This window comes from Miniopterus natalensis, chromosome 2 (assembly GCF_054644295.1).
Source record: "Miniopterus natalensis isolate mMinNat1 chromosome 2, mMinNat1.hap1, whole genome shotgun sequence".
NCBI lineage: Eukaryota > Metazoa > Chordata > Mammalia > Chiroptera > Miniopteridae > Miniopterus > Miniopterus natalensis.
In genome coordinates this window covers 35,033,233-35,046,140 of record NC_142082.1, presented here as the reverse complement: position 1 = coordinate 35,046,140, position 12,908 = coordinate 35,033,233, and the positions used below count along the sequence as shown (strand labels likewise).

Sequence of the window (12,908 nt, the reverse complement as noted above, 5' to 3'; positions counted from 1 at the left end):
TAAGAAAGATTATTTCCATCAGGGGTTTCACGTTAGAGAAAATAGTATAGGATGTATGACTACCTTCCTTTCTCACTAATTTTCTTTCTAATCTTATCTCCTCCATTTTCCTTCATCAGTGCTATGCCTCAGCCAAGCCAGACTATATGCTATTCCAAACATGGCTGGCTCTTTCCCATTCCATGCCTGTTCTCTCCTCCCACATTTCCACCACTGTCTGTCCTTAAAGGCACAATTCACATGTTACCTTTCCCAAGACAGTTTTCCATATCCTTGTGGTGAGAAGTAATCTCTTTCCTCTGTCTTCTAGAGCATTTAATGCTTTTATATATTTATTATTTGGTCTACCACTTTCCACATTATGTTAAATTTTTTTTTTTTTTTTGGTATTTTAAGTTCCTCTTGAGACAAGAGACTTGGTCTTGTCAGCCTTTGTTTCCCTTTTGTTATCTGTTCGAATGATTTCTACATAGTAAGTTCAGTGAATGTTTTGGAAGGATTAAATAAATATTACATTAAGAATTATAAAACAATAACCTGCAAGAAGACTTTCCTCTTGTCATGAAAAGGACTGTTTTGTCACTAGAAGGCAGTATTACTGTATGTTCTTGTTCACTATGAAAATATGCAGCTAGTGATAACTAACCCTCTTTTTTTGGTGCATCATGGCAAGATTCTTATTTGGGATATAATTTTCCTACCATTAAAATCTTCCATTGGAGTATGCCATTTAAGATGCTCTTTTCGGAGTATCTGATTATAGTTGGTAAATTCCATAGAAATAACAGTGAAATGAAGTTGCTTACAGATTTTATTATGCCATATAAATATTGTTTGTGTGATTGGTGGCCAACTATTGAAATTTAATAGTTATTATTCCAAACTGGGTATATTCTTAGAAATCTGATTTCCAGCATAGATTATCATATTAGTGGAAACTTTGGCTAGGAAGACTGGTAGAAGATGGAGAAAACATTTCTTTTTTTCCCTCACCTGAGGATATGATTATTGACTTGAGAGAGAGAGAGACATTGATCATTAATCGTTTGCCTCCTGGATGTGCCCTGACTAGGAATCGAACCCACAATCATTTGGTGTATGGGACGATGCTCCAACCAACTGAGCCACCTGGCCAGGACAGAAATTATTTTTATGTTTAATACTATGGGGCTCTCCTTATTGTAATGCTATATCTTGTGTTTGAAATTTAATCAAATATGGAAGTTTAGCGCCTATTAATGGCTGGTTCTGTTGTTTTTATTGCTCTTTAAAAAACAGCATGTTTATTTTGTTTATAGAAAAACAATTTGTGCTTTATCCTGATATATTGTTGTTTTTAGTTAATAGCAATAAATAAAAATGATTATTGAAAATTTTCCTAAATTAATGCTATTATTTGCTTTAGAAAGTATACAGTAAGCCAAATGTAAAAGCATGCTAAATTTTATAAATTTCCTTTATAGGACATTATTACTTATCATTTACACCAAGTAGTATCAGATTACATACAGTCCCTACTGTACAGGATTTAAGTGAAACCATGTCTTAATTTGTTTTGCCTAAATAATTCATTGGGAAAAAAAAGCTACAAATAACCCTCATAAATAGCAATTTTCAGTACTTTTAATGTGCTGAGCAAGCAAATTTTATTTTCAAACTGTTCTGCATTCTAGTTTTTCCCTCTGGGCTCCTTGTATCCTGAGCCATAAAGGAACAGTGGTGAGAGGCTGTGAGGACTGGTAGGATTAAGAAAATAAATTCTTAGAGTTTATGAGAGAGCTTTGAAAAGTAAAACTACCTGCTCCTGGAAAAGAAGGATAGTGGTTTAAAGGGAATTCACAGTGTTCTAGTTATCTTTCTGGTTTTTATATGTATTTTCCCCCATATTATATCATTTTAGTGCAACACAGTATTATGAATTATAGTGATTTGCTTTATGAGAAATTTTTATGTTAGATTTGATAATTTGTGTTTTGTGCTTGGGTCTTATCCATGTATTTAAAAAATGGATGTAGCCCTGGCCAGTGTGGTTCAGTGGTTAGAGTATCAGGCCTAGCACTGAAGGGTCATGGGTTTGATTCTTGGTCAAGGGTATGTACCTGGGTTTTGGGTTCCATCCCTGGCCCCAGTTGGGGCATGTGCGGGAGGCAGCCAATTGATGTACCTTTCTTACATCGATGTTTCTCTCTCTCTCTCGCTCTTCCTCCCTCCCTTCCACTCTCTTTCAAACATCAGTGAGCCTGGCTGGCTCGGCTCAGTGGTTGAGCATCGACCTATGAACCAGGAGGTCATGGTTCGATTCCCCGTCGTTGTAAGGTTGTTTATAGTAGCAAAATTTGGAAATAGCTCAAAAAAAATCAAGAGAATGACACATACTCTGTAGGGTTGTAGTAAAATTAGAAACAACATAGATAGAGAACTTAGCACAAAGTCTGGCATTGCCAGGCAGGTCACCTTAATCATTATAGATGTTAATAATTTATTACTTTAGTGGGTGGCGAGAGTTTTTAGGAGAGATAGTTAAAATTAGTGTTTTGGGAAAATTAATCTGATAGTTTTCATGTATATTATGGGGGTTTAGATTTTTTCCTGTTAAGGAAATTAATAAGTTGATATAATTATATAGTTATATATATATATGCATGATACGGTAGTTTACAAATACTTTGACATACGTGATTTTATTTAATTCATTCAACTGTTGAAGTTGGATATTAACTCTTTAATAAAACACAACTGAGACTCAGGTGCAGTGACTTGCCAACAATCACATTATGCTAGTAAGTAACAGAATCAGGACTTGACCTAGGTTGGCTGACCATAAGCACAGAGCAGTTTTAAATACTATACCCTAGTTGGCTCAGTCGGAAAGAGTGAGAGCATTCAAATGGCCGAGTAGTGAAGACAAATAACTGTAGGGAACTTAGCCAAAGCTTATAGAAGTCTGTCTCCCCACTTTAATAGTAATGTAGGCAACACATGATCAGGTTGTAGGAAAATGACTGTTATGTGGATAGAAAGTTGAAGAAAGCCTTTTGCTAGGTCATTGGTCTTCAGTTATGAGGTTGTAATCCATGGTGTGTCATTATAGCTGTGAAGTGTGTTGTGAGTACTTTGTAACTAATACTGTACTAAAATTCTGTAGTTAGCAAGTTTGCCAATTGTATGGTAAATGGGAACATGGGCTTCTTCCCATGCTCCCAACTCCCCCTCCCACCCTGTGGGAAATACAGTGAAGGCCGTCTATAAGTTGACTGTGAGACCTTGGGAACCTGGCCAGCAACTCTGTCTAAGGCCAAAGTGCAACTGCTTCTAGATGTGAGCCTGGATTGTAGACAGGTAGTGTTTTGATCTCATGGATATTCCCCTACCCCTGCATGCCCTGTTTTCTGTACTGTATAAAACCTTGTGTTGACAGTGGAGTACTGCTCAGCCGAGAGAATGGATGGAATACAGTTGTTTGTAACAACACGGATGGACCTGGAGAGTATCATGCTAAGTGAAATAAGTCAGTCAGAAAAAGATAAGAACCATATGATTTCACTCTTATGTGGGACATAAAACTGAAACTTGTGGACACAAACAGCAGTGTGGTGGTTGCCAAGGGAAGGGGGTGGGGGACAGAGGGGTAAAGGGGGTCATTTTTTTAAAAATATATCTTTATTGATTTCAGAGAGAGGAGAGGGAGAGAGAAAGACAGAAACATCAATGATGAGAGAGTCATTGATCAGCTGCAGCCCACAACCTGGGCATGTGCCCTGACCGGGAATTGAACCCTGATCTCCTGCATCCTAGGTTGACGCTCAACCGCTGAACCACGCCCGGCCAGGCAAGGGGGTCTTAATATATGGTAGCTGGAGAAGATATGACTTTGAGTGGTGGGCACTTAGAGCAATATACAGATCTTGTAACACAGAAACCCACATCTGAAACCTATATGTTCACATTAACCATTGTCACCCCAATAAATTTAATAAGGTATTATAAAATGTAATGATAAACAAACAAACAGACAAAACCACAAAAGAAAACCCTTGCTTTGGGAAAGTCAGGGTGGCTGCAAAACAGTAGCACCCACCGGCTGCCCTCTGTGCAGCCTGTCCACAGGCTGGGCGGGACTTAGCAGTTCAACTTCACCACTCAGCCACCACCGGTTGCGCATGTAAGTCCTAATAAGTCCATGTCTTTTACAGCCAGTCTTCTGGGTTATTTCTTTGGGAATCCAAGAACAATATGCTGAGGTTTTCTGGGATGTCAGCACTTTGCATAACACCAATGATTTTATTTAACAATATTTTTGTTTTTTATATAGTTTAGAATTTAAAATGATTCATGTGATACTCTATTTACTCATATTTGGGGGAAAAAATTTTTTTTTGAGCAGAAGAAAAAAGAGGCTTAGACCTTGCAAGCCCAGAGTTATATAACTTATTTTACCGATATATAGTCTTTAAAATCAGGGTAGCTCATGGAAGTATGTTTTGTGCATGACTTTTATTCATAAATGTCTTAGTTTAATAAAGGTTGAGAACTAAGCCCTGGCCAGATAGCTCACTTGGTTAGAGTGTTGTCCCAATATGGCAAGGTTGTAGGTTCCATCCCCAGTCAGGGCACATAGAAGATTCAACCAATGAATGCATAAATAAGTGGAACAACAAATTGATGTCTCTCTCTTCCTCACTCTTTCTCTCCCTCTCCCTCTCTCCCTCTAAATCAATAAATTAAAAAAAAAAGGTTGAGAACTGTTACTACAGTGTGTTTTGTAGACATCTAGTTTTAAGTACATGAATTTTCTTATTAATATTAGAATTTCCATTTTGGACACAGATCTTTGGTTTTATTATACAATACATTTTTAATTTTTGACAACCTAAAATTTTAAGAAATTTAAGTCTCATGTATACATTGAAAAGTAAGATTTCCTCCGTCTGTGAATCTTTGACCCCAACCCTTGTTTAAATCCCTAGAGGCTACCACTGCTACCATTCTTCTGGAGTCCGAGTGCCCATGTGTTACAATTGGCTATCAGTTTGTTAGGTAGGGTACTGTTATTTGCTGAACTTAGGTTTTGTGTATAAGGAAATAACTTTTCTTCCCTTCTCCAGACTCTTAAAAGTAGGTATGAAATATCTACCTACAGAAGCACTTGCACCATTCTCATTTAATGACAATCTGTGATATATTATTATTTTTATTCTTGGTTTTATAGAACAGAGAACAATCTCAGAAATAAATGTCTTGCCCAATGTCACATAGCTAGTAAATGAGAGTATAGATACTTACATGGCATATTTGTGTTCACCCTTGAGTGTGTGCACGTGTGTAACCTCTGTTCTGCTTTCTCTCTTAATTTACATATTCTAGGTAACTCATATAGTTGGAATCATACAATATATATCCTTTTGTGACTGGCTTATTTCAGTTTGCATAATGTCCTCAAAGTTTTCTATGTTATAGCGTGTGTCAGACTTTCATTGCTTTTTAAGTCTGAATAATAGTGTATTTATTGAATGATGTACCATATTTTGTTTGTCCATTATATGGTGATAGTAACCCAACTTGTACTCAAGTAGATCCTGAAATAATGCTTTTTAATTCTTTTGCATCACTCAAGTTTTCAGTACATGCTTGTTAGCTATTTGTTAGATGAGAAAAGCTGCTGAGTTAAAATTTGAAATTTTGAAAATAAATGTAGAAGAGATACTTTGAAAAGGCTTCGTGTGTTTTTATGTTTTAATGCTATTTTAAATTTCTAGTAACTTCGTGATCTCTTAAAGTTTACTTTCATCCATTTATTTTTATGTAACTCCTAAACTTAGAATTCAATAGGAAATATATTTTTTGTTCTAGTGAAGGTAATAGATGATTTTCTTGGATTAAATGAAGTAACGTTATCACTGCTGCATATAGTTACTGATTCTTATTGCCCCCAATACAGTCTAAAATTAAACTTTTAAGTGCGTGCTTTCTAAAGTGGGTGAAGAGGCAGAAACAATGGGATGATTACTAGGGCTTTGTTTTTAGACTGGACCTTACCTTATCTAAAAATACTGTTTCTAGGTTCCCGAGGCACCATATTGAAACACTGTGTGATATGCTAATTGGCTAAGTAGAGAGTATTCTTTTTGTGTGTGTGCTCACTTCCCAAAATACTTACATGGTGTATTTGTGTGCACCCTTGAGTGTGTGCATGTGTGTATTTTTTTAGCTTTTTATTCTCTTTCATATGCTAGTTGGTTGTTGAATATAGGTATTAAGAGAAATAAGAACATATCAATTGATAAAAATTATGTGTTGCATTTCTTAACTGTTATATTTTATTTATAAGGAAATGTTTTGATTAATAATGACAGCTTTAGAGATGCTGTTGCTGAGTAGAATGCCACAATTTACATAAACTATATTGGATATACAGAATTGGTTATATACAGGGTTGGGCAAAAGGAGGTTTATAGCTGTGAGTATGCAAAACACAAGAGTTTGTTTTTGTATCATTTATTAATTACTGTATTATTTTCCATATGAACAACTGTAAACCTATTTTGCCCCACCCTGTATTTATATATTAGATATAAAATGTCAGTATGTTTCACTAGGGTAGTACACATTAGCTCAGTGTTTGCTATAATGGCGTAATATTTAGGAGTATAACTTGGTTACACTACTGCTGAAAATACAAATTTAAAATCAGTTGAAAAATAAATGGGTGATGAATAACTGGGGATTTACTATACCATTGTCTACTTCTGATTATATGTGAAACTTTTCATTAAAAATATAAAAGGAAATACATTAAGCCCAGAAGAATTATGTTTTTCTTTCCTGTGTTGTTCTGGGAGGCCAGATTATCATAGAGTATGCAATGAATTCGGGGTTAATTTGGTTGTCTTGGAGAAGACGTGAGTTAAACCTGGGAGACTTTAAAGCTGTCTTTCACGTCCAGTATGAGGGGATTTTAGAGTTTGTCGTTGAAATGTTTAACTGTTATGAAAATGTCTGGTTTTATTTTTCATCATTTACACTTGATAGATCCAAGGCAAGGAGAAAGAGAATGTTTTGTCTTTATTCTTTAATATTAGAACAGGCACCAAATTAAAATAGAAGTATGCTATCTAAGAGCATTACCTTTTCCCAGGTCACCTTGGTGTTTCACATCTTGACTCAAGCATTTCCACCATACAGAGTTTGTCAAGAAGCACCCTTCTCACATATATAAACTTAGTCTAGAGGGAAGATATAACAGAGGGTGATGTCAGTAACAAAACAAAAAAATTTACTTGTTCAAAGGGTTTAATCTAGAGCAGTAAGGAATAACTCACCATCCCAGGGATCACATTAAAATTTTTATGCTTTGTGTGCCATGATGCTGTTAGGTCCTATGATTTCTGCTAGGTCTGTTACATAGGACTGCATTTCTCAAAGAGGTTTTACCATGCCATGTTGTTATGATGTTTCCTTGCATTAAAGTAGACAAATTTATCTCCAGGACACATTAATTGCCACAAGAAGTAATCATGTTTTGATTCACTTGTGTTTTGTTTATAATAGAATAATAATTTGAGAAATTAAGTCCTTTTTTGTGTTACTGTGTTAGACCATTACTTCCCTGCCCTCATAGAATATCCACTAACATGTGGCACAGTTTGGAAAAATGATGTAGTACAGTAGGAAAAGCAGCTATCACTGCTGGGACATATATCTATCTATATATGTGTGTGTGTGTGTATGTATATATATTTAAATTCAAGGAACCAAACCTAGCAAAGGGTAAAAATGGATATGGATTAATTTTGAATGGATTACAAAAATTGAAAAGAGACCATTATTTCATTTACATGAGAGATTTATCTTTTGGCAAGAGTGGGGAGTTCCCAGACACTGCTCTAGTTGTGAACAAGACAAAAACCTGAGTTTTCATGCAGTTATTTTCTAGTACAGGGAGGTAGATAATAAATGAATGAACAAAGTCAGATCATGATGAGTGCTGTACAGAAAATAAAGTGGATGTTGCAGGACAGCATTGGTTCCCAGTGTGTTTGGGGGCACCTGGGTATTTTTGAGACCTTTTCAGAGACTCTTCCAAGTAAAAACTGTTTTCATAATAGCTTTTCCCCTTCTTATTCTCCCATGACTGCAGTAGAGTTTTCCAGCCGCTGCGTGGTGTGTGTTATCATAACAGATTGAATGCAGACCAGATATGAGAATACAGCTGTCTTCCATTAAGCTGGATGTTAGGGATTTGCAAAAATGTAAAACATTTCCACTCTTCCTGATTTATTTTTGTCATAAAATGTAAATTCGAATTGTTAACTTTAAATAGGTTTATTCTTTTAAAATTAAATATTTAAAATTTTTTTAGTTTAATCCTGTAAATATTGATAGATATAACACACATAAGCAAAAGCTCTATGAGATGATCAATTTTTTCAAACTCTAAGATTCTGAGCCCTACAAGTTTGAGAAACACTGCCAGAAGGTGAATAGGTGGCCTCTTTAGATAAGATGGTACCAGAAAATCTCTTTTAGCTGAGATTTCATAGGGAACATTGTCAGTAGAAAGAGCAAGGTTGCTCTGACTGCCCTTTCCCAGCCCACTCACACATTGTTTTCTGGACTTAAAATTTTTTTCATGCCAAGTCAAGGACTGTTACTTGTTCATTTCTGAATTCCTGTTGTTTACCATCTTACTAGTCATTAGTAATTATTTGTCAGTTTTAATGGACTTGCTTATATATGTTTACAAACATGCGACAAACTTTTAGAGGGAGGCTTAAACTCTGCTATTCATACCAACCTAATTTGAAATACATTAAAAAAAATTTTTAAAACATTAACAAATATTTGGTAGGATTTATTATTTCCTACTCCTTTTGCATAAAAAAATCGTATACCAGATTTCTGTTTATGACTTTTAGTATTAGATGGTTTTGTCTTCCATACATATTTATTAATGGTAAATTTGTGTTGTAATTTTTATGCTTTGGAGGTTTTTTTGGGCCTATATTAGGGAAGTATATGAAGACTCTCGGTAGTTTTTATTATCGTTCATGCTATTACCACCTTTATCATAGCATTTAAGAGCAAAAACATTTTTAAAAAGTGAAGAGTAGAGAAAGATAAAAAGAAAATGAGTTTAGATAAAATAGGAGTATAGCAACAGTGTTGATTGTGACCATGATATGAATGGATGAGATTCTACCCTTAGCAAATTGTTAACTTTTTTGAGTACTTACTGTGTGCTAGGCACTTTCCAAGCGCTCTGTGCATACAACTCATTTGCTTTCATAATAGCCCTACCAATGGATAGTGCTATCTTCACTTTACAGGTATAAGAAGCAAGGGAAGGTGAGTTTAAGCAAGTTGCTCAAGGTCAGGCAGCTGTTAGTGCCAGGGAAAGGATTCAAACCCAGGCATTGCCTACACTCTTCACTTCTGGGCAACGCTACCTCTAAAGAAGAGATTGTACAACTTGTGGAGCAAAACAAAATAAAACCTTAAAATGTTTTGAACTCTTTTTTTTTTTTTTGGTCACCCATCATTTTTTCCCTTTAAGACTATAATTTTATAATTTGTTATAATTTTATAATTATAATTTGTTAACCCTTTTGGTATCTGTAGCTTGTAGAACATTTCTAGAACCAGAGGGACTATATAAAGAGTTGTCTGTAAAAGTTCAGCTTTTTCCCTGAAAGCTAGAAGTGGGAAAAAGCAGCAGGTGAAATATGAAGAAAAGCACGTAGAAGAAGAAACAGCAGTGGAATGCAGTAGTGCGGTTTGTAGCAGGTCTGCAGTGTGGTGGTGCTGGTTGAGTCAGTGTGCAGCAGCCATATCAGCATCCAAGAACACACATGTTGCAGGACTTGCTTTTTAGATGCCTTGGCCAGTATAATTTTAGTGACTGAGGTGTGGGGTCTTAGCAGAAACAGTATTTGGTAGAGATTAAAACCAGCAATGGTGATGATTAACTACAGATATTGAAAGATAGCAAATAAGGAATAAGAAGAGATAGAAGGAAAAAACAGTTCTCTCTGCAGTGCCAAAAGTAACCAGTGTAGAAATATACATCCTATAGAAACTAGACAAATGTTTCTATCATTTGGGGGAAATTACCCGAATAAGGACATTTTCTTGAAGGTAAAAGAAAGTCAAAGCTTCGGCTTTATACAGGCAGGTGTACTTCTAAATGAGAAGACTGTTAAGTGGGTAGGTCTCTGATAGGGGAGGGAGGAGGACTCAGCGAGCAAATGAGTCTCTTTGGGGAATTGTCAAATATTATATAAAGTGGTGTCATATGTGCTTTTTTCTTTCAATGTACCCTATGGTGTTATCTCTTATTAATAGATTAAGAAACTTAATCAGGCTTGGCTGGGCGTGGCTCAGCGGTTGAGCATCGACCTAGGATCCAGGAGATACAGGTTCGATTCCCAGTCAGGGCACATGCCTGGGTTGTGGGCTCGATCCCTAGTCTGGGGCTTGCAGGAGGCAGCTATCAATGACTCTCTCATCATTGATGTTTCTCTCTCTCTCTCCCTCTCCCTTCCTCTCTCTAAAATCAATAAAAATATATTTTAAAAACAACAACAAAAAAACCCCCCCAAAACTTAATTAGAAATATAATGATTTTCTTAATCACATACTAGTAGGTAATCAGTTCTTTTGATTGAAGTCTATTTTCAGGCCCTGAGGGTTCTAAAATCTAGAGTTTAATTGCACGCCGTTATATGAAAAAATTAAATTTAGCCAGAAACCACAAAGAGAAACTATAACCTGATTTTAAATATTTTTTATATTTTAATATTTGTTGATTAATTTTTTATGGGTTTTAAGAATCTGGTATATTTTTTAGATCATCAGAGAAAGATGAAATTATATTCAGACATTCTAACATTACAAGTGCTTGCTTGTATTATAGTACTTTTTTTTGAAAAATAAGTAACAATAACTTAAAATAGTGAATTGACATTAATGCCTTTATTCATTCATTTTAGTGCCACATTTTTGAAGTTTTTGTTTAAAATTTATTTTGATTATGAAAATAAATTTAAAAGTTAATAGATACTAGATGTCTGTTCACATTTTGTTTTTTATTTTTCCATTGTAAATTGCAGCTTGGATTATGGTGACTAGGCTAATATTTTGTGCCCCAATTAATGAGCCCTTGTTCATATAAACCAAATATTTTGTTTATTTTGAGATCTAAGTCATTAGTTGATATGATTTATAATTTTTTCTTGACAAGCTTCAAGACTCTTCAGAGTCTTGCCAGATTCCTGGTGAGCTTTAGATCACTAAGTCTAGAATTTGTTGACTGAATTAGTGAATAAACCAATAGATTATTACCTTGTAGATTTTTATTTTTATATCCAGAGATTTTATTTTCACTTTTTGGAAACTGAAATAATGGCAGCTTTTAGATAAATTTCACAAGTCTTAACCAAAGCTGATCATGTTGACAATAATGTTTTGCACAATATTTTTAGTTGATGACGTGTAAAAACTTCAAGTTTATCTTAGCTTTTCAGTCTATGAGGTATTAAAAGTGGTGACAGGGCTGCTCTGGTACTGTTTGCAGCTAGCTTTTTAATTGATGTTGAATTGTGGCTTTCCGTGCACACAGGGTTAAGTAAAAAGGTTGCAGTCATCTAGTGAGCATTTTTCCTTTAATGTGCTCATTAGTGGTGGCAAGTCCAGGTTTCAGCACATGTCAGTAATTTACATTTCATTGCTGAGTGGCTGCCCTTGTTCAAGAGTTGTTTCTAAGCCTGATGAATATATATTGGGAATAAACAGAGTAGAAGAATTGAAAGCCAAGTACCCTGCCAGGCCTTTCAGATGGTTCTGAAGCTTCCAGTGGATCTCTGATTAGCAATGCATGAAGCTGGATGAAAATGCAAAGATGAGACCTACAAAAGTTGCCACAGGTAGGCTGTCCCTTTAAATCTCCTTTTGTGACCACCTTTCCATTTCATCTTTCCCAAATTCTTTCATGGCAGACTTTCTGTTAAAGTGCAAATACTCTGTGAGACCTAGGAACTGAACAATAGAGGATCAACCTGGTTCCTTTACCCCTTCTAACTGTTAAACTAAGTCTGATTGTTATGCACTGAGTCGACAGAAGCAAAGGGCTTGATAGGCCTTTCAGCTCCTAGGGACCTCATTACTGTGATTGGGATCTCTGTGGTGATTCCTTCTGGGATTCAATTTTCCCTCTGCCTGATTGGTACCAGCTTGTTCTGGCTTTTGAAAGCTTGCGTAGATCATTAAAGGGTAATCTGTGGAGGCTGTGGTCAGTGTTGCTGGACATAGGGACAAGACTCATGTTAATGTTGTCTTTGAAACTGAGGTATTTGGGAAGATCCAGATGTTTTCTTTCTGTAGAAAAACTTGATATAGTAGAAGCATTTTTAGAACTCAGGATTTTATTCTGAATTACTTTAGGCATTAGGAAACACTAGTCTAGCTATCTTTAGAATATTAAAGATGTAATTATACATTTTAAGTGTATTTTCGAATTTTTGGAGATTTGAGTTTATTGCAAGAAAGTTAGGTATTAATATTGTCAGTTGTGTGTGTTTGTAGGGTCCTCCGTTGTCTACCTACTTATTTTTGTGTGTATCAAAACATTGAATTCAAGAAGTTTTATTCAGAATTCATGGTCATAATCAAAAGTGAGTGAACTTATGACTAACAATACAGTATTGAAAGACTGAAAAAGTCAGTACTCAAATTAGATTATTTTATGGTAAATTCAGTTGGTTGTGATTTAGCTCTTGGATCCTCTAAACATGAAGGCATGTTAAGCATAGTTTATCACGTCTGTATATTAGTTTTTTGTTAGCTAGAGTTTTAAGAGAGGAGCAATATGGAGCAATGTTGTTTAGGAAATTTTTTTTATGTGTATGAAGATA

The 12,908-nt window shown here is 35.4% G+C and overlaps 1 protein-coding gene across 2 annotated transcripts in view; it reads left to right on the top strand.

Annotated features, from left to right (window-relative positions):
- Nucleotides 1-12,908, top strand: part of PCCA (propionyl-CoA carboxylase subunit alpha) — a 336,620-nt gene that overhangs the window by 48,390 nt on the left and 275,322 nt on the right. Inside the window, exon 1 of one of the 2 annotated variants that reach the window (XM_087814253.1) lies at nucleotides 11,684-11,921. The exons of the other annotated variant lie outside the window; for it this stretch is intronic. The gene's annotated coding sequence lies outside the window, so the exon portion shown is untranslated. Of the gene's footprint in view, nucleotides 1-11,683; nucleotides 11,922-12,908 lie in introns of those variants that run through there. 2 annotated transcript variants of the gene reach the window in all.